The following is a 25,005-nucleotide window of genomic DNA, read 5'->3' on the forward strand; positions in this document are numbered from 1 at the left end:
GCTGGGCATTGTCTGTACTTGTACCATGTTGATAAGACCTGGAATTCCTTATCTCTGTCCATCAGGTCAATACCCTCCATCCCATCCTTCAAAACTATTCTGAAAGATTTCCTAGCCAGAAGCTGGCTGAGTTCTTTGTCAATACTAGGATAAACTGTATCCTTAAATGTGGACAAATACCTATTCATACCTTATATCTCCTTACTGTCCCTTCTTCACTCACTCCCTTACTTCTGTCAGTCTCTCTCCCCGGCTTTCTGTCTAAATATACCATAAGCCTGCTTTTCTCTCACTTTGTATTGTACATCTTGTTTGCATTATACTAAGCTAACCTTTAATTTCCCTAAATACTGTCTAAAATTTCTCAAACTATCTATTCTTAACCAATGTTTTCATAGTATGTCTAATTTGGTATTAAACTGTATTTGTTTTTATATTATTTTTAATGACTGTAAAATTATTATTCTTAAAATGTTTTGTAATACTTTTCTTTCCAGGCCTCCAGTGAAAATGGGCTTCTACCCTATCAAACTTTTCCAGTAATCAAATCTCAATAAAGTATTTGAATAATACTGTCCAGTGCTTAAGTAAACTTTTCATCTAAAACAAAATCTATGGTGAACAAATCAAATATGACAGAAAAAACAGCCCCAAATCTGTGTATATGAGTGTAAAATTGCCACCCATGTAAGCAACTTTTTTTGTAAATGTTAACTGTCAACCAAAGCAGAAAGCAGAAAATACTCTTAGAAAACATATGTATAATTACCGGGTCTATATTAGATGAGTGACTGTTCCGATGTTCGAATCATAGATGGTCGACATCATATGATCGAACGTCGGAAAAGTTGAAGGTAAAAGTCTACAGCTTTTCACACGCAGAATGGGAAATTTTCCCTTTCTGCACTGAAGTACATTCTCGGAGTTAGTATATTTAAGTAGGGGGTTGTGGGGGGTGCAGGGGAACTTGTCCCCCTGCTCAGAGCGGTAAGGTACTTTTTAAAAAAAAAATTTTATTTTATTATATAATCGATGTTTCGAACTTCGCTCATGTGAGGTTCAAAGTTTTGAAACTTCGACTATATAATATAGACCCTAGTTAACTGGAAAAAGAACCTGAATCATTTCCCTCAACCTCTGAACTTTAAAAATCATACCACTGCCATTTAAAAATTGTAGGAAATGGCTCAAAAGAATAGCACTTTTATTGTGAACAGAAGTTGTTTAGGTATTACATGACACATAGACATTAAGGTATCTTTGTATTGGCTTATTTCAGTTATTGAGTAATGTTGCTACCCTTGAACTGTTCTATCTTTATGAGAAAAATCAGAAAAAAAGTCAATAAATCTAGGGGGAGCAAAGCAAAGCAAAATTTGAAGTAAAAAATCATAATTTAAACATCTGAAGTATACTTTAACAGCTAAAGAAACATATGATTGTCAAAGTGAAGGATTGATATACCTTGCAGTGTGTTCAGATTATGAAAATTTCTATATAGGTGAGACCATTAGAAAGTTAAAATACAGGGTTAGAGAGCACATTTTGGCTATAAAGAAAAAGGATATGAGTAACGCTTTAGCAAAACATTCTGTAAACTGTGAAAATTTTAGAAAGTTTGATTTTTTTTGTTGTTGAAAAAGTGAATACAGATAAATTTGTAGGATCCTTTAATAATTGATTTAGAAAAAATAGAACTTAAATGGCAATTTTTGTTAAGAGCTGATATAGCACTGGGCATTAATGGTAAGTTTTCTGTCAAAAGTTATTTAGACTATGTTAACTTTTGAGTAATAAGTAATATTGTCTAACGTTTTATGATATATGTATGGTTTCATAACAAAAGATTCCTGTATAAGTTTTAGGGACTGTTTTATTGTTTATTATTATTAAAAAGTGTGGCAGAAAGTGATGTTTTGAATGACTGTATATGTTAAATATGTATGTCCTTTTAAGGATTAGTAATGTAGGAAATGATGTCAGGAGAATAAGGGTATAAAAGGAAATGATGTATGTAATTTATTTTATTGTTCTGAAGAAGTTTTGTAATAAACAGGACGAATCATAATGCTTTGCGTAAGTCATAGCAGATGAGAGGTATGACCTGGAGAAAGGTTACTATTTGCCACATTGATCTAGCTAGTGCTGCAAGGCCTGCTGTGAGGTATACATATAAGTTAGGATTCGGCATGTGATATATAGAATAATGAGTCAGGATCATGCTGTGCTTTATTCATAAAACAACAACATCATTGGAAATGTTTTCAGTGTTGCTTATCCAAGATTCAGTAACTATCTTAAGCATCCATAAGGTAAAGTTTTCATTGGGGACCCATGCCATAAGCTGTAGGCATTAAAAAGATGCTATAATGGACCGTGCATAATTCAGATAGAAGATTAAAATAAGTCTGGCTATTCAGCTGTAAATTGGCCCCTGATATGTACAGAAATTATGTGATTATCATATTCTTTTTTCAGGAAAAAAGTTTGTGCCATTTCTTTAAACATGAGATTTTGTTCTGTAATAAAAAATGGTTAAAAGCAAAACATTAAAATGTTGTTGATAATATTTCTGAGCTTCATGTTCAGAAGAGGTTCATAGGATCATACAAACTATTGGCCCAGAGGCCCTTATAAGCCTAGCCAAGAATTTCACCCTTGTTTCCTTGTCCAGCAGGGACACAGGTGAGATCCCAGGGGTATATTTTCTGTTTCCCATCCAGTCATCCAAGTTCCTCTTAAAGAGGGCTAGAGAGGTACTCTGCTTGATATGGAGAGGGAGTCTATTCCACAGATGGGGGAGTCTTTGGGGCACAAATTTATCCTGCCAACAAGTTTTATTAATGTCACAGACCAGGTTAAGGCCTTGCATGCTGGTTGCTTGAGTGAAGTCTGTCTTACGGATATGCAGCAACTCCATTAAGGCTGGGTCTAAAACGGCCTTGTATCCCAGACACAGGTCACCTCTCAGCAGTCTGTATGAGACTGAGTAGAGGGACAGGGCCTTTAGCCTATCTGTATAGAATAGGTGTTTGCGACCTTGGATTTTTCTGGTCAGGAACCTCTGTGGTCTCTCCAACTGCTGCATGTGCTTGGCAAAGTACATGCTGAATGGGGCATTGTACTCGATAATTGGTCTGATAAGGGAGGAGTACAAGGATGTTATGACCTCCTTGTTCCTGGATGAAATACCCTTATTTATGAGGTGGGCCATGTAGAAAGCCTTCCATACAACAGAGGCAACGTGGTGGTCAAAAGTCAGGTTGCTATCAAGGGTGCCCAAGTCCCTCACAACTGATTGCATGCTTAGTACATTGTTATTAATGTGATAATTAGTGGGGATGACATTTTCCACTAAGGGGATAATGATGCATTACTTGGCATTCAGTTTGAAGCCATGCTTTTGGCACCAGTCGTTAGTTTGGGTAAGGCCCTCTTGGAGGATGTTCACATCACTATGGGAATTTAATACAGCGTCCAGCTTGCAGTCATCAGCAAACTTGGTCAGCCACAGACCACTGGTTTTGGCTTGCACCTCAGAAAAATATATCCCAAACAGTAGAGGCCCCACAATCGATCCTTGGGATACTCCGCTTGTTATGGGTCTACTACTAGAGGTGGCTTCCCCTATTTTGACTGAGTGGGCTCTATCAGTGAGCCAGTTAACTACCCATCTGGTAACATGCTGGTTGATGCCTAGCTGGAAGAGTTTATCTATTATGCCTGAGTGGGGAATAAGGCTTTGGCTAGGTCAAGGAAGGTGGTGTGCACTGTCTTCATAGGTTCATAGGTTGGTACTAGGCTATCAGCCCTAGGGCTTATACAAGCCTAGCCATAACAATTCCCTGGCTATTTCTTACCACATTATTTACTTTCCTGGACCCCTGTCTAGCAAGGCGACTGACGTGATCCCGGGGGTGAATTTCCTTTCTCCCATCCAATCGTCAGGGTTCCTCTTGAAGAGGTCCAAAGAGGCACTCTGCTTGACATGTATGGGCAATCTATTCCAGAGTCTGGGGAGTCTCTGGGTCAGGAACCTATCCCTCCAGCATGTTTTGTTTATTGTGATGACAAGGTTTAGATCCCTGGAGCGTGTATCTCTAAGGGATTGGGATTTCTTTAAGTGTAGCATGTCCAACAGCTCTGGGTTTGACATGGCCTTGTATGTTAAGCAGAGATCGCCTCTGAATAGACGATATGCGACAGAGTATAGCTGGAGTTTTTTAAGGCGGTCAGCGTAGGGCATCTGCTTTAGGTCTGTGATTCTTTTAGTGAGGTATTTCTGATGCCTTTCCAGTTGTTGCAGATGTCTTGAGAGGTACATACCAAATGGGGCGTTGTATTCTATAATGGGTCTAATGAGGGATGAGTCCAGTGGGACAATGATGTCCTTTTTTCTGGATGAAAAGCCCTTCATGATGAGGTGTGCCACATAGAAGGATTTCCTGACTGTTGTGGCGATATGGTTATCGAAGGTGAGACCACTGTCCACCTGTGTCCCTAAGTCTCTTATCACACTTTCTGTGTTTAGTGTACTGCCACCTATATGGTAATTCATGGATACATGTTTTTTCCCAAAGGGAATAACAATACATTTCTTGGCATTGAGCTTGAGCCCATGGCTCTGGCACCAAGCATCTGTTTCTGTAAGGCCCTTTTGTAGAGTATCCACATCATTTGGGGATTCAATAATGGCTGCCAGTTTGCAGTCATCTGCAAACTTTGTTAGCCAGAGTCCCTTAGTGTTGACCTGTACTTCAGAGAAGTAGATGCCAAACAAGAGCGGCCCCAGGACTGAACCCTGAGGTACTCCACTTGTCACTTGTCTGGAGCTGGATTTGGAGTCGGCTACTTTTACAGTGTGGGTTCTATCAGTAAGCCATTTAGCAACCCATTGGGTGACATAGGGATTAATGCCCAACTTAGTAAGTTTATCTATGATTCCAGAGTGGGGGATGGTGTCAAAGGCCTTGGCAAGGTCTAGATAGGCTGTGTGGACCACCTTACCCTTGTCCATGGCTCTGGAGACTGATTCAAAGAAGTCAATCAGGTTCAGGAGACAAGATCAGCCCTTCACAAACCCAAACTGGGTGGGGTCCAGTGTTTGAAGGTTGCCAATGTCTTTGTTTATAAGTTCCATGATAATACGCTCCATGGCCTTGCAGATAAGGCTTGTCAGACTGATGGGATGGTAGTTTCCGGGATCCAAGGTGGATCCCCCAAAAATGCATGCTCCCCGTCGGGGAATCGAACCCCGGTCTCCCGCGTGACAGGTGGGGATACTCACCACTATACTAACGAGGAAGGCAGTCGTCTTCCCCTCGTCCATGGCTTTAGTGACTGTTTCAAAGAAGTTGACCAAGTTTTGCAGGCATGACCTCCCATTGACAAAACCAAACTGTGTGGGGTCAAATGTTTGGAGGTTGCCAGTGTCCTTGTTTATAAGGTCCATGATAATGTGTTCCATGGCCTTGCAGAACAGGCTAGTTAGGCTGATGGGCCTATAATTCAAGGGTCAGTGGAAGCTCCACCTTTGTGTAGAGGGATGACAGTGGCTGTTCTCCATTCAGCTGGGATGAAGATGGTGCTCAGGCTTTGGTTGAATTGGGTGTCTAATGGAGCTGAGAGCTCATGCCTGAGTTTATGCAGGATACATGTCTGATATGTAAGGCTATGGAGCGCATCATTATGGACCTTATAAATAAGGACATAGGGAATCTCCAAACTCTGGACCCCACGCAGTTTGGGTTTGTGAAAGGTAGATTATGCCTGCTCAATCTGATAGGCTTCTTTGAGTCTGTCACCAGAGCTGTGGATGAGGGCAAGGTAGTTCACACAACCTACCTAGATTTTGCCAAGGCCTTCGACACCATCCCTCACTCAGGAGTCATAGATAGACTCACTAAACTAGGCATAAACCCCTATGTCATAAGATGGGTTGCCAACTTGCTCACTGATAGAATTCACACTGTGAAAGTAGGGAACTCCAAATCTGACTACCGACCAGTTACAAGTGGTGTCCCACAGGGATAGGTCATAGGTCCTATCCTGTTTGGCATCTACTTCTCTGAAATTTAAGCCAACACAAAGGGACTCTGGCTCTCCAAGTTCGCAGATGATTGCAAACTGGGAGCCATTATTGATTCTTCAACTGATGTAGACATTCTATAAAAAGGCCTCACTGACACCAATGACTGGTGCCAGAACCATGGCTTAACTCAATGACAAAAAGTGCATTGTCATTCCCTTTGGGAAAAATTTGGTGCCCATGAACTACCACATAGGGGGTAGTCCACTAAACACTGAAGATGTGATAAGAGACCTGGGGACACAGGTTGACAGCAACCTCTCCTTTAACACCACATTGCCACTGTCGTCAGAAAGTCCTTCTATGTGGCACATCTCATTACAAAAGGTTTCTCATCCAGGAAGAAAAGGGTCATGATCCCTCTCTACTCGTCCCTCATTAGACCTATTACAGAATACAATGCCCCATTTGGTATGTACCTCACTAGACACCTACAACAGCTGGAAAGGCCACAAAAATACCTCACTAAGAGGATCTTAGGCCTTAGACACATGCCCTATATGGACAGACTCAAAACAACTCCAGCTATACTCTGTCTCTTATCGCCTACTTAGAGGCGATCTCTGCTTGACCTACAAAGCCATATCTGACCCAGAGCTGCTAGATATGCTACACCTAAAGACATCCCAATCCCTCCGTGCCACATGCTCCAGGGACCTAAACCTCATTACCACACTAGACAGAACATGCTGGAGGGACAGGTTCCTAACCCAGAGACTTCCCATACTCTGGAACAAACTTCCCATTCATGTCAAGCAGAGCACTTCACTGGCCCTCTTTAAGGGAAATCTTGATGAGTGGATGGGCAATAGGAAGTTCACCCCGGGGATCACTTCAGTGGCCTTGCTTGACAGGGGCACTGGGAACTAACTTTGGGCAGCATGATGCTAGGGAATCTTCTTGGGCTAGGCTTATATAGGCTCCAGGGCCATTAGCCTAGTACACACCTATGAACCTATACAGCCAGGGGTGTTATCAGGTCCCATGGAAACTGTATTTTTTTTGCCTTTGAGAGGGCATTAGAAACCTGTTCCCTGGTGATGAGGGGAGGGTCAGGTACTGGGGGTGTCCTGGTTTACTGATGGAGGGGACCAGGGGTGAAGTTTTCACTGAATCTGTCTGCCAGCAGGTTGGCTTGGTTTATGGCATTTGTGTATGTGGTGTTATTGACCACCAGTTCAGAGCAGATTTGGGTGCTGCCTTTGAGACTGCGGACATATCTGAAGAAGGCCCTTGTGATCGTCCTTGGTGGATGTGGCCAATTTGGACTCGAAGTTAGCCTTACAGGATTTCACCAGTGACCTCATTTGCTTGTTCACCAGTGACAAAGGAGAGATTGCTTCCAACTTGGGCCCTGCTCCTAATTGGCCCTGGACAGCAATTCTTTTTCCTTCTATTATAGAGTTTGTTTATTGTTGCTTTCCACCAGACAGGTTTACTCTTCCTTGAGGAAGATGATTTGGTCTTGTCAGGTATTGCTGAGTCCATACAGCAATGTAGGTGCTCATAAAGTTTTTTGGTGTAGGCTTGGACATTAGTGCTAGTTCCAACTGAAGGAACGGTGGCTGTGAAGCTGCTTATACCTGCGCTGAGGAGATTGTAGTCAGCTTTGGAATATTTTTTTCACTTGACTCTGATGGGGGGGGGGTCAGGGGGGGAATCACATTATGGTCAGATCTTACCAAGGAGGATGACACTGTAGGAGTGCTACAGTGACTACTCATGTTGGCTAGGACTAGGTCCAGGATATTTTCACCTCTCGTAGCAGTGTCGACCAGCTGATCCAGTGCATTGGCATTGACAAAGTTGAGGAATCTCTGGGCATTCATGTTTGGGCTAGAATAGGTCTTCCCCTCTATGGTTGGATAGTTAAAGTCACCCAAGACCAGGGTAGAGGGTTGAATCTTGATGATTTTCATGTAAGTCCAGATAGGTGGAGTGGGCGTCCTGGGTCATGGTTGGGGGTCTGTAGCTAGCTATGATTTGAATAGGTGTTTTGTCAACAGTTAACTGCACTTGGAGTGTCTCCTGTGCGTCATACCGTTTGACTAGCCTGGAGGTGAATATTGAAACTCCACCTCCTTTGCCTTTGTAACCCTCCATTTGGGGTCTGAAAGGTATGGTAGGATGAGTAACCTGGTAAGTTTGGGGGTGCTCTCCACAGCTTTGGACATGATTTTTAAGTGCCACTCGCTTCATTTTATCTGCTTTAAAAATCATCACTTTTGTTTCTTAAAAACATAGTACTGTCATTTTAAAAGAACTAAGTTTATCACAATATTTTCTAAAAATGTCTTTTGCCTGTGATTCACCAAAAATTGCTTCCACGTACGCATAAACATTATTGCTATTCAGGACAAAAAAGGTAGACCCACCAGCAGAAACTTCATATCCCACAACATCAAGAAATTAATACTGATGCAACAAAACATAAAAGTCCATGGAAAGTGACATATGCATTTTTGCAGGGGTGCAGATATTCCTGCGCTTATGATGGAAAACCATTGTGAAAGGGCAAACACCACAGCGATGACAAACTTTTCCTGTTCCTCAGTCATTTCTGTGCTGAAATCCAAGCGTATGTCAAAAAAGTAAAAAAAAAAACAGTTCAAACTTCCTCCAGCCGCATACTCAGCCCTTCATACCCAAGGGAACACAATTTTATCACAAACATCAAAAAGGCAGAATGAAAAAAATTGCATGTAAATCAGTGATAATTGCAAGCTGCCTTTAGTGCTTGTGGTATGACATTCTTGCAGTCACATATCCTGCCTCCTAACAAAATATTGTGTTCCGACTCTTTCTTTTTTATGTTGGTTTGCATACAGTGATTAGTAGGTAACTATACTGCTAGTAGGATGAAATGGGGTTAGGATTTTCACACAACTTGCAAGGTATACATGTTTCTTTGTGGGCTAGGTAAGACGGTCCTGATGCAGTCTGCCATTGCTCAGTAGTGAAAATCTGCTTTTTTTGAGCAATGAGAGGTCTTGCACCACATGTAATTGCAGTAATCGGGGGGGGGGGGTCTTAGCATCTTGATATATTGCTCTTGAGGGTCATTCATTTGTTAAAGTGATTCATAAGTGTCAGTATTTTGCAATGTCCATTAACATATTCAAGCCTATAGCACCTTTTTTATATACTTATAGTTAACACCCATACTACCTTATGGTGTCCAAATATTTTTTTGGATGTGACTTCTTTAACTAAGATCAGGCATTATTGGAAAGGGCAAGGAGGAATTAACAAAATGAGACTAAGACTGTTAATTTAGAACATCCTGCAGTAGAGAAGTTAATCACTGTTTTCAGATTTATTTTATATTTTTGTAACTGAGAGATGTACAGGATATTGAGGGGTATGGTGTGAAATGCCATGGTTTGAGATAGAAAAATTCATTGTCCTTGTGCATTGATATCACACTATACTAGAGATACTACTAGCTGTTTGTTAGTAATTATGAAAATAAGCAATATTTCTGTGTGTACTTTACACAAACCAGGTGACTTATTAACTATTGCAGTGCATCAAGTGAAACCTTACATATTCTTGAAGAAAATTGCCATTGATATATAGGTTCCTAGGTTGGTACTAGGCTATCGGCCCTAGGGGCCTATACAAGCCTAGCCATAACAATTCCCTGGATATTGCTTCCCACAATATTTACTTCCCTGGATCCCTGTCTAGCAGGGTGATTGATGTGATCCCCGGGGTGAATTTCCTATCTCCCATTCAGTCAAGGTTCCTTTTGAAGAGGGCCAAGGAGGCACTCTGCTTGACATGTATGGGCAGTCTATTCCAGACTATGGGGAGTCTCTGGGTCAGGAACCTATCCCAATAACATGTTTTGTTCATTGTGATGACAAGGTTTAGATCTCTGGAGCATGTGGCTCTGAGGGATTGGGATTTCTTTAAGTGAAGCATGTCCAACAGCTCAGGGTTTGACATGGCCTTGTATGCTAAGCAGAGATCGCCTCTGAGTAGATGATATGCCACAGACTATAGCTGCAGTTTTTTAGACAGTCAGCATAGGGCATCTGCTTTAGGCCTGTGATTCTTTTAGTGAGGTATTTCTGCGGCCTTTCCAGCAGTTGCAGATGTCTTGTGAGGTACATACCAAATGGGGCGTTGTACTCTATAATGGGTCTAATGAGGGATATGTACAGTGGGACAATGACCTCCTTTTTTCGTGATGAAAAGCCCTTAGTGATGAGGTGTGCCACATAGAAGGATTTCCTGACTGTTGTGGCAATGTGGTTATTGAAGGTGAGACCACTGTCCACCTGTGCCCCTAAGTCTCTTATCAGACTTTTGGTGTTTAGTGTACTGCCACCTATGTGGTAATTCATGGGTACATGGTTTTTCCCAAAGGGAATAACTATATATTTCTTGGCATTAAGCTTGAGCCCATGACTCTGGCACCAAGCATCTGTTTCTGTAAGGCCCTTTTGTAGAATATCCACATCATTTGAGGATTCAGTAATGGCTCCCTGTTTGTAGTCATCTGCGAACTTCGTTAGCCAGAGTCCCTTAGTGTTTGCCTGTACGTCTGAGAAGTAGATGCCAAACAAGAGCGGTCCCAGGACTGAACCCTGAGGTACTCCACTTGTCACTTGTCTGGAGCTGGATTTGGAGTCGGCTACTTTTACAGTCTGGGTTCTGTCAGTAAGCCAGGTGGCAACCCATCGAGTGACGTAGGGATTTATGCCCAGCTTAGTAAGTTTGTCTATGATTCCAGAGTGGGGGATGGTGTCAAAGGCCTTGGTGAGGTCCACATAGGCTGTGTGGACCACCTTACCCTCGTCCACAGCTCTGGAGACTGATTCGAAAAAGTCAATCAGGTTCAGGAGATAAGATTGGCCCTTCACGAACCCAAACAGGGTGGGGTCCAGTGTTTGAAGGTTGCCAATGTCTTTGTTTATAAGTTCCATGATAATGCATTCCATGCCCTTGCAGATCAGGCTCGTCAGACAGATGCGAAAGTAGTTCCCGGGATCCAAGGTGGATCCCCCCTTGTGGAGTGGGATAACTGTAGCTGTGCGCCACTCAGTGGGCACGACGCCTGAGGTGAGGCTATGATTGAACATGACAACTAGGTGAGGTACCAGTTCATTTTGTAGTTCATGTAGTACTCAGCCCAGGATGTCATCTGGTCCCATGGATGCTGTATTCTTAGCTTTGGAGAGTGTGGTTTCTACCTGTGTGGCCGTGATTACCAGAATTTGGCAATCTTTTGGTATCGAGATGGGCCCTTTAAGGGGTGAGAGGGGAGTGAAGTTGGTACTAAATTGATCTGCCAGCATATTGGCAATATCCTTGGGATCAGTATATTTAATGCCATTCTGTTGTAGCTCAGAGCATATCTGAGCATTGCCATTTAGATACTTGACATAACTATACAATGCCTTATGGTCGTCTTTGGAATCTTTGGCAATTTTATTTTCATCACTAGCATTGGAGGATTTTATGAGGGATCTCAGATTCTTACTGAGGTTGATAACAGGGACGTCGGGAGCATACGCACTGTACTGATTTCAGTACAACTTCTTTAGAAGAGGGGGTAGCTTTTTTTAAAAAAAGTACATATTTTTTCTTTTGTAGACAGAGTTGGCTCCTTTAAGGAGCCATACCAGCCAGTCAGAATTGAGCTCACGTCATGTCTGGCTGGCTGCGAGCGGGAAATGTGCAGTAGTGAGTGAGTGGAAGACAATCGCAAATGGATTATCGCTGTGAGCGGGAAATGTGAAATTGTAGTGAGTGGAAGGCAATCATGAATGGATTATCGTTGTGGGGATCGCGAACAGATTATCAGGTAAGGGAGGTGTGTGTGTGTGTGTGTGTGTGTGTGTGTGTGTGTGTGTGTGTGTGTGTGTGTGTGTGTGTGTGTGTGTGTGTGTGTGTGACTGTGTGTGAATGCCCCCCACATAATACACCTGCTGGCTATAAGTGTTCAGGCTCAAACCCTAATACCTTTGCTTTAGGGTAAGAAGACCCTAAAGTCCCTAACCGCCACCATTTCTGAACTTTGTTCAGATTTGTTTTTCTAACAGTTGTGAGCTATGGTGAGAAGTGAGAACTGAAGTTGTATTTCCCCCATTATTGTTTTTGTTTGTCCAGGTTTTTTGTGCTAAGGTGTGAAGTGAGAACTGAATTTGTATCCCTCATTATTGGCTTTGTTTGTCGAGGGTTTTTGTGCTAAGAGGTTGAGAGCTATCTAAATGGTAGCCATTAAGTTTCAGTCTTCCTATTTTTCAAACTGCTGATTTAGCATAGTGGTATGTTGCACTGACTGTAGTGCATATGGTTCTGGGTTCAAGACATGCATGGTGATAACACAGCATTTTATTCTAGCAAATTTCCAAAATTATACAAGCAATGTTTAAAACGTGTCCCTGTTTTTTGGACTTTTGCCCCCCCCCCCAATAAATGTTGGCTTTTTCCAGATTTCTTGTGCTGCAAAGTTCAGAGATACAGCTGAGTGTCGACATTTTACAAGGAGCTGAGAGCTGCAGGGGAACTAAAGTTTAGTGCTGCTTATGCTGAGTCTGCTTGTACTGTTAATAGCACAACAGGTAGTGTACTTGCTTTTGATGCAGAAGGCTGTGAGTTCTTCTCCCACAGTAGGTAGATGCATTGCTGATACTGTACTGTGTTGTAAAGGGGGGTGGATGCTGTAGTCTGTTTTGGCGAAGATATCTAGTAGTAACTATGAACCTGTTATCAGTTTGCCATCCATTCCCTATTGCAATATTACTAGCATATCATTGTTTTTAAGGCAACATAGGCAATGTATTCCTCAAGGGCAACAGGCACTTTATTTGTAGATGAAACCATGAAATATAAAGTTGTTTGCTAGCAGCAGCCTCTTCATTAGTTACAGATTTCTTTAATGTGGAATTATGTAGATGGCTTTTACTAGTTCAGAGATTGTGCATATTTACTGATACTGGTGGACTGTAGAAGTTTGAGTAGACTTTTATGATGGAAATGTTCTGAATTGGGCGGTTTTGTCATTATTGGTGCATGCATTTTGTTTCAGTGTTTACTGGAAAAATGTTCAAAACAATAAATTTAAAACGTTCTCTAACAACTATACTGTATTGTACAAGGAATATAATTTAATACAATCAGAAAGGTGTATCAAAGAGCACGTGTATGTTTCATGTGCAAGGGGCCTATGATTTGAAAACAGACCAAAGTTAATCTTTATCTGCCACTGGCAAAATATATTTTCTTTGAATGTGGGTTTCAGTGCTGTTTCAATGAATGTGAGTTTCAAGGGCAGAGAAGTTTTAATGCTAAGTCTAGTTTCATTGTGAGACTGCATTGCTTTATTTAGCAGATATTTATTGGTGTCCGTGCTGTAAAATGCAAAATAAAACATTTCTGGCAAATCATTTAGGAATGAAGTCACTAAATAATGACCGACGTTAAGTTTCAGACGTCATAATCTTCAGAAAAATGCATGCTAAAGCAAGACCTGATATTCTGTCAACTGTCTTAAGTTTATACAAGATCAATTTTTAGTACTGTTTGTATGTTCCCCTAATATATTTGGCCTTGTCCAGATTTCCTGCATTAAGAGGTTGAGAGGTATGTGCAAATAAATCGCTTTATAGAATTAGGAATATCCAAACCTCTCAACTGTCCCCAATTTTGGCTCAAAATGTTGCTCTCCCCCTAATAATCTCTCCGCAAAATAGCAATTTTGGAAGAAAACGTGGAGGGTTTACTATTATAAATAACTGTAATGATCAGAGTTATACATTACTTTTATTTCAGAAATGCATGTAGATTCTCTAATTTTGTCAGCTGCTCAAGTTAACAGTGCTCATATTTAAATGGTGTCCCTTCTTTGACAGGTTCCCAGCTGTATTGTCTGGCAATTTGATATTTTTGCATCACATTTTTGGTCCGTTTTTCATAAAATTGTGGTTTTCTGGCAAACTGAAGTTAGAAAATAAAGGCAGACATTTGAGTTTCAGATTTCATACCTTTCAGAAAATTCGTACTAATGCAAGACCTACTACTATTCTATTATATTTCTAAGTTTATAAGAGCAATATTTAAAAAAATGTCCTTATTTTTGGGCCTTTGCCTCAGTTTTATTTATGAGTTTGTTGCTCTAAGAGGTTGAGAGGTATTTGTGTGTGTGTGTGTGTGTGTGAGGTAGGTAGGTAGCATACCTCTCAACTGTCTAAATTTTGCAGAATGTCCAGATTTTTTGCCCCATATTTTTTGTCTGTTCCTTATAAATTTTGTGATTTTCTAGAAAATCATTGAAGGCTGAATTTGCTAAATAATGACAGACATTTGAGTTTCAGACTTCATGTCCTTTAGAAAAATTCATACTAGCACAAATCCTGTTATTCTAGCAACTTTCTCATACTAGCACAAATCCTGTTATTCTAGCAACTTTCTAAGTTCACAAGAGCATTATTTAATATCTGTCCCTGTTTATTTTAGGCTTTGTCCATATTTCTTGCACTAAGAGGTAGGTAGGGGTGTGTGTGTGAATGAAACACCCTAGTTAGGGGTAGCAGATGGTTAGTAATTTACTCAAGCTCAAAACATGTACCTTAGTTACAGAAAACAAAAGCATGAATCCTCTACCCCAACTACCATGCTGCATTTTTCAAAGAACTGACTTTCAGGTTCATTTTCAATTCAAGGAATCGAGTTTGAGAAAATCTATATTATATTACTGAAGAGGCATTACAGCGAATGCCTCTTCATCGACACTAAAAGAGCAAACCGTGAATTATGAGAATGGCCGTAGCTTGGCTGGGGGGGGGGGGTAGCAGTTTGAGAGCTGTGAGTACAAATTTGAAACTCCTAGCTACACCCCTGGCTGGTAAGGGAGTTTTTTGCAGCCTGGGATTTTCCTCTTTTCTGCAACAGTTTCTTTCTTCTGTTGCATAGTTTGTTTATGGCAGGAGACCACCAGATTAGCTTCCTTTTTTTGGAGGAGAGTGTCTTGGTTCTATTTGGGATGGCACGATTCATGCATGAGTGGATGTGCTTGTACAGTGCCTTAGTGTAGGATTTAGCAGTCGAACTTTCAGCTCCCATCTGCATGGGCGTCATGAAGTTTGTCACTTCAGACTTGAGTAGCAGGAAGTTGGCTTTGGAGAATTTTTTAACGGATGTTTCCTTACTGGGGGGTGGGGGTGGGATGTGGACATCAAGGGTGATTTTCTTATGGTCAGACCTGACCAGTGAAGGGGTGACCACTGGTGTGGAGCATCTATCTCCCATATATGCACTTTAAGTTGAACATCTTGACAGATATTCAGTGTTATTTATATTGCTAGTATTGCAATCAAGCATATATTTTCATACTTATGTAAATATCTCAATAAACATGTACTACTCATTGTCACTGACATAACAGGCAGCACACTCAGCTTTGGTGCAGAAGGCTGAGGGTTTTATTCCCACACCAGGTAGATCGATTGCTAACACTGCAGTGCAGCATAAGGGGGGTGCTGCAGTCCTGAGTGTATCATCCTTTGGATAAGACATTAAACCAATGCCTCATTTGTTTAAGTTGGTGGATGTAAAAGATCCCATGGCGCCTTTCAAAAAGTGTAAGGGAATTTCCCTGACACACTGGCTAGATTTCCCCTGTAGTATTATAAGTACCACCACAAGCCTCCCTGGAAAAGAGGCTACTAGCCTAGTGGAACTAACCTGGTCCACAAAGGATGGATAGATAGATAGATAGATAGATAGATAGATAGATAGATAGATAGATAGATAGATAGATAGATAGATAGATAGATAGACACAGATTATCTTATATAGAACGCTCAGAGAGGAATTTCTTGCTATCATTGGAAAGCTTAGTCTGGTTAACAAAAGTGTCTAGCAATATGTGCCTAGGTTGTACAGCCTCTAAGATATAACAATTTGTGAAAGCTGAGCAAAAAATTCAGATGAGGGCTTGAGGGCATTATAATGTATTATAACATTATGGAAAGACTGTGAAAAAAAACTATTATCCCTTTAAGGAATTTCTTACTGATAGCATTGCTATTTGTACAGTTTTAGTAGCTTTTATTTTTCACAAAATACTTGCATTTGTTTATCTTATGCTTTTTAAGTTTATTTTTCAGAAAATACTCTGGAATGCTAGGAAGTGTGTAGGCTATTACAGGTGTGTCATTCCATATCACACAGGTGTTACACACATAGGGCACTGCTCTTAGACTATTACGCTTAGGCAGTAATTTAGGGTTGTGCACCTGTGTATTTCAGGGGGACACAATCTGCACATGATTGTGTGTGAGACTATCCAAGTGTTGTATAGCTGTGTGTGTGTGTGTGTGTGTGTGTGTGTGTATGCATTATCACACACACATGTGCATGTCTTTGGGAGCAGTTGCATGACTGCCTGTTGTGAGTGTATGTGTGTGTGTGTGTGTGTGTGTGTGTGTGTGTGTGTGTGTGTGTGTGTGTGTGTGTGTATGTAAATATATATATACATATATATATATATATATATATATATATATATATATATATATATATATATATATATATATATATATATATATATATATATATACACACACATATATATCTATATGTATATCTATCTATCTATATATATATATATATATATATATATATATATATATATATATATATATATATATATATATACACATATATAAATATACACACACACACACACATATATATATATATATATATATATATATATATATATATATATATATATAGACAGACAGACACACACACACACACACACACACACACACATATATATATATATATATATATATATATATATACACACAGACACACACGTGTGTCTGTGTCTATGTGTGGTAAATGACATGACCTCCTTTGGCTGATATAGATGAGAAATTGTGAATGCAGATTGTGCATGCACTTAATGTGCGTAATGCTTATATATATCTATCTGTCTTTTAATTTCTCCAAGTCTTTTGGATTTCTAATACCATGACGGGAATGGACCCCATTCCTAAGTCAAAGTACGATGAAAGTTCATGAAATTAATATTGTTTCACTCTTTGATGTTAGCCAAAAGTGCCCAGTAATGACTCCTGCAATTTGTAAGGTGTTACATGAATTGGTAACATATCTAAATACAATTGTAAATTCTTTTTTATAAGACCCGTTGCTTCTACTACTACTGGAACTATCTGGGTATCTGTCTTCCACATGGCTCTCATTTCTGCCTGCAGGTCAAGGTATTTTATGACTTTGTGTCTCTCTGTACGCAAGACACTGTAGCCTCTGGGTGTGCCGATTTCAATGATCAATGCTACTTTTGTCTTCTTTTCTTGGGCCATTATATCCGGTTTTCTAACATCTATCTTTTGAACTGTTGGTATTGGGTGATCCCATGTGATATAAACTTCATCATTTTTTATGATTCCTTGTGGCTCATGTTTTCAGTGTTTTTAAGCTACTTCGATAGCATAATATTTGCACTGTCTCCAGTGTAAGTCTTGCCACATTATTATGCCTTTCAGTATGCAGTCTCTCTCTCTGCCATTAGTGCGTTGCAACCATCAACAAGGTGTGTGACTGTTTCCAATTCAGTTTTACAAAACCTACATATGTCTGTTTCTCCCACATGTTCAATGGACTTTGCAAACCAGTGTGTACGTAGGCCACTATCTTGGGTTGCCAATATTAACCTTTCATTTCTTGGTGTGAATTCACCTCTCCTTAACCATTCCTGCTTTTGTTTTTTATCAGCATGAGGCTCTTCCAGACGTTTTCTATACTTGGAACTATATGTATGTTTTTTCCACATTTCTTGCCTTCTCATCTGGTCCTTCACCTTATATTCTTTCTTTTGTTTTTAGCACATTCAGTTGCTGCCTGGTTTTTATTCACTTCTGGTTTGATTTACATTCCTGCTTGACGTAGATATGCTTCTGTTAAATTAAGCAGAGCTGTCACTTTAGCTTTATTCTCCTCATGTCTCAAAACTTTCACTACATTTGGATCTTGTGAGGTCAGTATATATGTGTGGAGTCCCACGATTGCAGATCTATACATGTAATCAATTTCAAGGAGGCCCATCCCTCCTTCGGAATGGGGAATATATAATCTTGGTATACACTGATTTTTATAAATTATTTGGTAAGAATGAAGCAGCCTTCTTGTTTTAATATCCAGTCTATCCAACACTTTTTGGGGCCAGTCAATCACTCCAAAACTATAAGTTAGGACAGGAAGAGCAAACTGATTTATAGCTTGCACCTTGTTCCTAGATATCAATGCTGATTTTAGGATTAATTTAAGTCTTCTAAAGTTGAGTTTTATTCACATTTGTTCATGTTTTACTGCTGATCCTTCATCAATTCCCAAGTATTTATACACTCCCTCTTTCTCAAGTTCTTTTATGTCACATTCTTGTCCTAAACTGATGCTTTCCTGTTGCTGCAGTTTTCTTTTTTAAAGGTTGCTTTTGCACATTTATGAAGACCAAATGACATTCCAGTATCATCTGAAAAAGTTTTGACAACCTGTAGCTGTGCTTTCAGTTCCTCATCTGATGAGCTATACAGTTTTAAATTGTTGACAAAGAGAAGATGAGAAGTCATTAGACTTTGTTGTTTTCTAGGAGCCAAATTGTAGCCATGGCCTAAGCTGTTAAGTAAATAGCTTAATGGATTAATGGCAAGGCAGAATAGCAACAGTGACAGGGAGTCACCCTGGAATATCCCCCTTTGAATTTTTAGCCCTGGGATAATAATCTGTCCTGTATCATGACTTAATTGCAAAGTGGTCCGCCACTGTTTCACGGTTACTGTAATGTAATCAATCAGTGTAGGATGTACCTTATACATATTTAAGCGCTCTTTTATCCATGAATGTGGGATACTATCAAATGCTTTTTTGTAGTCAATCCATGCCATATTTAGATTCTTCCCTTTCTTAAGGTTCTCCACTATAACAACAAATGATCCTTTGTTCCACATGACTTTCTTTTATTGCCCTTTTTTTCTACTGCCATAATTGAGTTTTCTTCTAAATGACTATAAACTCTGTTGGTGTCAATTCCTGTGTATAGTTTATACGTCGTTGGAAGACAAGTTATTGGTCTATAATTTTTAGGGTAGCTTGCAGGTTCACTCTTAAGTAAGAGCATTGTTTTTCCTGTTGTTAACTACTGTGGTTTCTGTTTAGGATGTGCATATAAATAGTTCTTACTCATGGCTAAATCTTTGTGCAAAGAAGTTAATAGTTAATACTTTAAGCCAAAAGTTAGGTACTGCGTCTGGGCCTGGGGTTTTCCAGTTAGAGACTTTTCTCAACTTTGTTTCAATCTCTCTGGTTGTTATTTCATCCCATTTCATATCCTCTACCTTTAAACATCTTATTGTTTGTTTTACTTCTTCTGTCTATTTAGCATCTTTGTTATGTTCCACAGGATCTTCATAGATACTTCTCCAAAATGCATCTCCTTCCTCTTTTTTTGGCGGTCTTTCAATTCCTTTTACCTTATTTCCCAGTTCTCTATAAATGTTTTTGGGTCATCAATAAATTGCTTATTTTGTGTTTTTCCCTTATATTTATCGTATCTTTTAAGTCTTTCCGCCTGTTTTGTAATTTTTAGTTTATCTCCAATAGTGCATAATAGATCCTGGTCTATTCTAATACTGCTCACTGCTTTTATCACATCTATTTTTCTTAGTATTTTTGTTGATCTATTCCCTCTTCTATACTCTTCTCACAGTGACACTTCTTGTCTTAGCAGCTTTATAGTTTTCTCTATTCGATATTTCCATGATGGTATTTGCTTTCACCCCCCCCCCTTTTCCCTCACTACCCAGTGTTCCTGTGGTAGAACTTTATCAGTTATTAATTTAGCAGCACAGTAATATATTCTGTTTACTTCTGCTATATTTCATGGATCTCTATGAACAGTCCTAATTACTGTGTTCATTTGTTTTATCAAGCTTCTGACTTTTGGGGTTTTATTAACATTTTGCAGTCTATTTCTCTCATTGAACTTGATATATCTGTCTTTCTCTATTAAATCAAGCAACTGTTGTCTTAACTCATTTTCTTCCATACTGAGGGCACATTCCTTGTTCTCCATTTCCTGCAGGCATTCTGTAGAACGTTCTATTGCATCTTCCTGTGGCACATTCTCTTTAATTTCATCCTGTGTCATCTATTCTGTCATATGGGAACTCACTGGCCTATCACTCCTCAGCACTGACTGCATCAGAGTTTCCACAGTTTCCTATTCCTTTCCTTGCTGTCTAGCTTCAAATGAACGTTTATACTGATTTCCTGTGGAAGGCTCCAACATATCTTGATATGGCACCTGACCAATTGCTTCCTGTTCCACTGGTTTCCCCTTAATTTAGATATCCATTGCTCTAGCCTGTTGTGATGCTTTCTACATTCGATTTTCTCTTTGCAGCTGCTCCATAACCTCAATTTCTATTTCTTTGACTTCTCCATTACTAATCTCTTTTTCTACTTTTCCTCTTAGTCTTCTTATTTTTTGTATTGTAAAGTTTTCCATATCTGGATTCCTTTCCCTATATTTTTCATAAAATATCTTTGGTGCTGCTCTTTTTGTATTAGTTAGTTTTGCTTTCTCTTTTGCATAAATATTACACCATATTAAATCTCTTTTCCTTTCCCCTGTCCATATTTCTTCTTCAAGTCTCCTGATCTTCTTGCTTTTCCTTATTTTGGGGACTCACTCCATCATGCTGTGATGTAGTCTGTTTTAGACCGTCTATACTAAACCCTTCACGTCGCAGGCTCTCCATAACTTCAACTTATATTTCTTTAACTTCTGCTTTACTAATCGTCTTTTCTGCATTACATCTTTGTGCTATTAATCTTTTTATTGTTAAATGTTCCATATCTGGATGCCTTTGGCTGTATTTCTCTTCGAATATATTTATTTTATTTTACATTTGTTAACCGGGAAATTCCGACTAGACCAGCTCCATTTTCAGCGGAGGCCCGGGGAGAAAAGCTCTGGCATCTAGTTGTACAAAAACATTACAGCAAGTATAATACACATATAAGATGTAGTAGTAAACAGGTTACAACATCTATGGTGAACATAGTAATATAACAAGACATAACTAAAAACACTCCAAATAAATGATGGTACAGAAAATAAGTAAAATGACAATGTCAGTTATACACTGGTAAGAGAAGAAAATATATTAAGTAAATTCTACAGTTAAAAGTTCAACTTTTCAAATGAACAAGCAGGCAGGTGATCAGTGAGCAATTTGGAGAGTTAATAGCAGTATGGGTAAGGTTAAGTGATGCAGGGACATAACCAGGTACTAAGAAGATGTGATTTGAGGGAGTTTTTGAATATAGAGATGGAGGGGGCAGTGGACAGGAATGGGGTAGAGAGTTCCAATTTCTGGCAATGGTGTGGGAGTAGAGTGCTTTCCCTGCATTATTATTAGCCTTGGTGATGGAGAGGAGAGATTTTTCACTAGGTCTGAGGTACCGGTTTGCAGTGTAGACAGTAAGTAGATTGGATATTGAGGGGGGGTTTTCAGGGTATTTGGGAATATTGTAGGCTGTACCCAGCTGGTGATAGTTAAGTAGCTGTGGTAACTCAAGCCATTTTAGTTCTTTTAGTGCAGTACAGTGATGGGTTCTATAGGGTGAGTTAGTAGTAAACTTGGCTATTTTATTGTAGCATGATTCTAGTTTGTCTAGGTCACACTTTCTGATTTGGGTGAAGATTGGTGCTGCGTATAATTGAGTTGAGAGGAGGTGGCTACACTGTTGGAAACTGCGGGTGTGTGATCCCTAAACAATCTGGGAATATATCGCTGATTGACAAGTATATTTTCTTTGCATTTTAACCTTTCAGAGTTCTGCATTGCATTAATTTGGCCTGACTGAACTATTTTATAGCCTGACTGAAATATTTTTTTTATTTTCTGGCACTGTTTTCTGCTTCTCATCTGTCCTGAAACTAGTTTTCCCCTCCCACCACCCTATTCTTGTGGTGGTGTTATAGTTGGTGGCTTGGCAGTTGCCCGCCCCTACTGTAGATTTGATCTGGGACACCCCTCCCAGTCTAGTTAGTGTTCACTCTACTTAATCCACAGTGAACATTTGGGAAGGCCAACCTACTTAGGTTCTGAACCTTGAATTATTTCCTGCCCCTCCTTTCTCACTCCTTGCACTTTACTAACAAAAAAACAAAAATGTGCACTTTATTCATTTGCTTTTACTGTATTTGTGTTTCTTCCTACTTTATTACATTATTTTGTTTTGCCTCTTCTTAAAAGTACTCATTTGTATTTATTCTGCTGCATTTATCACTGCTTGGTAGTAGCCTGATTAAATTGTTACTGTTATTCTAAAGCTTTTGGTTAAGCACTTGGGCTTCAGAATGGTTGTTTTACATTAAGAAGGTTTGTGGTATGCAATGTTGTGGCAGGACAGGTAGCTTACATCCTTCTAAGTTGGGAATTGCTGATTGAAGGCCCAGTGTCCATTATTCTAAAAGTGTATTGTTCTAGTTTAAGCACTTTGGCTTCAGGCCAGTTAGTTAATGTTAAGAAGATTTGCGGTCTGCACTCTTGTGGGAGGAGAGGCTAGATTCTGCCCTTCTGAGCTGGGAATTTCTGGTTAAAGGCTTATTGTGCCTGCTTATTTGAAGTGCTTATTTCTGAAATTGGTACACCTTGTTTGCTGTAGCATAGACTAGGTTCAGACCTGCTGAATCTAGTTTTATTTGTATAACTTGAGCACTAATCCAGGCCATCTTTTTTCGGAGAAGGTTCCTCTGCACCCTAGTGGCAGGAGTGTGCAGTTAGAACTTGACTGATTGAAGACTGCTGGAATGGGGCTCAGTTTTTAGCTTTTATTGGTTAATTTGTTTGCTCATTTCCCGCCTTTTCTAGCTAGTATAGTCCAGATCCCAGGCTTTGCTGGTTTCAAGACTTTATTTTCTGTGTTTAGAGCTATCCAGACCTTGCTGTGGTAAAGGGAAGTCCTACTGCTTACCAGTGGGAGTGGTGAGCATTGTACTGCCTATCTAACACTAGAGGAGTGATTTCCAGCTCTGAAATTGTAATGTTATTAGATTTTTTGGGCTGATTTCTATCCCTTTCAACTTTCTGGCTTAAAAATGTGTGTGTTTGCGCATTTATCGCATTGTGCAGCACAGCAGGGCTACAGTTAAACTATTACAGGTGCCAGAAAGTCTGCTCTTCAAATTTTCCCTTAGAACTAGCTGGTTTCTCAGTAGTAGCACTAAAATCTGAGCTGCTGTGACTAGCACTTGCTCTAGAACCTGCTGGAAAGCACTAGGAAGCCTTAAACTGACACAAGCACTCAACTCTGCTTGTTAATAAGGAAAAATTAATCATAGGCACTAAACAGCCTATAATTTCAAAGTACCTTGCAAAGGTAAGGGAAAACAGCTCTTGTACTTTACAAAAAAAGCACCTAAACAGGCATGTCCAAGGTTCAGCTTCCGGTGATTTCTCCTGTCCACCTGGTGAATCTGGGCATACTGGGGCAATGCAGCAACTGTCTCATGTACAAAGACAACCCTCTCCCCCTACCACCCAACACTACAACTTGTGAGAGATGCACTTACATAGCCAAACTGGAAGCAAAGCTCTCTCCAGCCAAGATTGTGCTAGACAGTCAAGAGGAGAAGGTTAACACCTGCAACACACCTCAAGCAACACATAGCCCTTTTAACCCACACCATCAACACCCACACATAGCAACACTAAACCCACATATGTGGAAGCCCTTAACATTAACCTGCCCAAGCAACAAGGACCTCCAAAGCTGAAACCAAACAAACACCAGTCACAACCAAAGTGACACATAGCTCACAACACCCATGTGCTACTCAACAACAGCCCCTAAGGCAAGACAACGTACCCAACACTTTAGTCATAGGTGACTCTCTAGTCAGGCACACTAATGTCCCACTCATCAGGCTGAACACGGAGAAAATTACAGTCAACTGCCTTTCGGGTGCCAGGATCCACCACATAACGCATGCACTCAAGTCACTCCACAAAAAGTACAAATATCTATGACTCTGTCATTGTCCATGTTGGAGTGAATGATTTGAGACATACCTCTGAAAAGAGACTTAGAAGAGCTCTCGGATCATGTGGCCCAGGCAGGTATGACCCTAGCCCTGAGTAGCACCCTGCCTATGCCCAGAATGATACCACAGTATAAGGACAAAATTATTGACTTCAACAATTGGCTAAGCTTCTGGTGTCATTCAAAGGAGATCCAGTGTCCATCTAACTGGGATGACATGATCGACAAACCGTGATGCTTTGCCAGAAATGGTCTGCACCTGTCACCCCTGGGATTCAGGTTACTGGCTCTAATGCTCTATAGTGTTTTTTTAGGCAAGGTTCAAAGGACAAAACCACCACCGTAACAGATACAATCATGCAAAATCTGAAGGTAATGGTACTCAATACTAGAAGTCTAAATCTTAAAATGCACTCTCTCGGGGCACTCCTAAAAATGGAGAACATCAATATCTGTGCAGTAACTAAGACCTGGTTCAAGGCTCCAGAGAGCACCCCTGCAATACCAGGCTACAACTCTTACCACACTTTTCAGCCACCAAACCAAGACCGAAACACTAAAGGTGGAGGAGTGTCCATATTCACCAAGGATATTCACACCTCCAGGCTAGTTGCCCAACACAATGCATCTGAAATTCTCCAGGTACAACTTACACTAGGTAAGACTGCAATCCAAATTGTAGCTTGCTACAGATCCCCCACCATGCCACAAGATTCTCACTACACCTTTCTAAACATACTGGAAAATATTAAGATACAACCAAACACCCTAATACTGGGTGATTTTAACTACCCTGCCATTAACTGGTAAAACTACTCGTG

General features: G+C 40.1%; 1 protein-coding gene and 1 non-coding gene across 9 annotated transcripts in view; one reads left to right on the forward strand and one right to left on the reverse strand.

Moving 5' to 3' along the window:
- Positions 1–25,005, forward strand: part of LOC122789190 (coiled-coil domain-containing protein 50-like) — a 1,862,880-nt gene that overhangs the window by 1,825,358 nt on the left and 12,517 nt on the right. The gene's annotated exons all lie outside the window — the stretch shown is intronic.
- On the reverse strand, positions 5,233–5,304 carry TRNAD-GUC. Its single transcript has one exon. It is a non-coding gene; the product is annotated as a tRNA-Asp (tRNA).

Source organism: Protopterus annectens, chromosome 14.part0 (assembly GCF_019279795.1).
Source record: "Protopterus annectens isolate FY-2018-M chromosome 14.part0, PAN1.0, whole genome shotgun sequence".
NCBI classification, from domain to species: Eukaryota; Metazoa; Chordata; order Ceratodontiformes; family Protopteridae; genus Protopterus; species Protopterus annectens.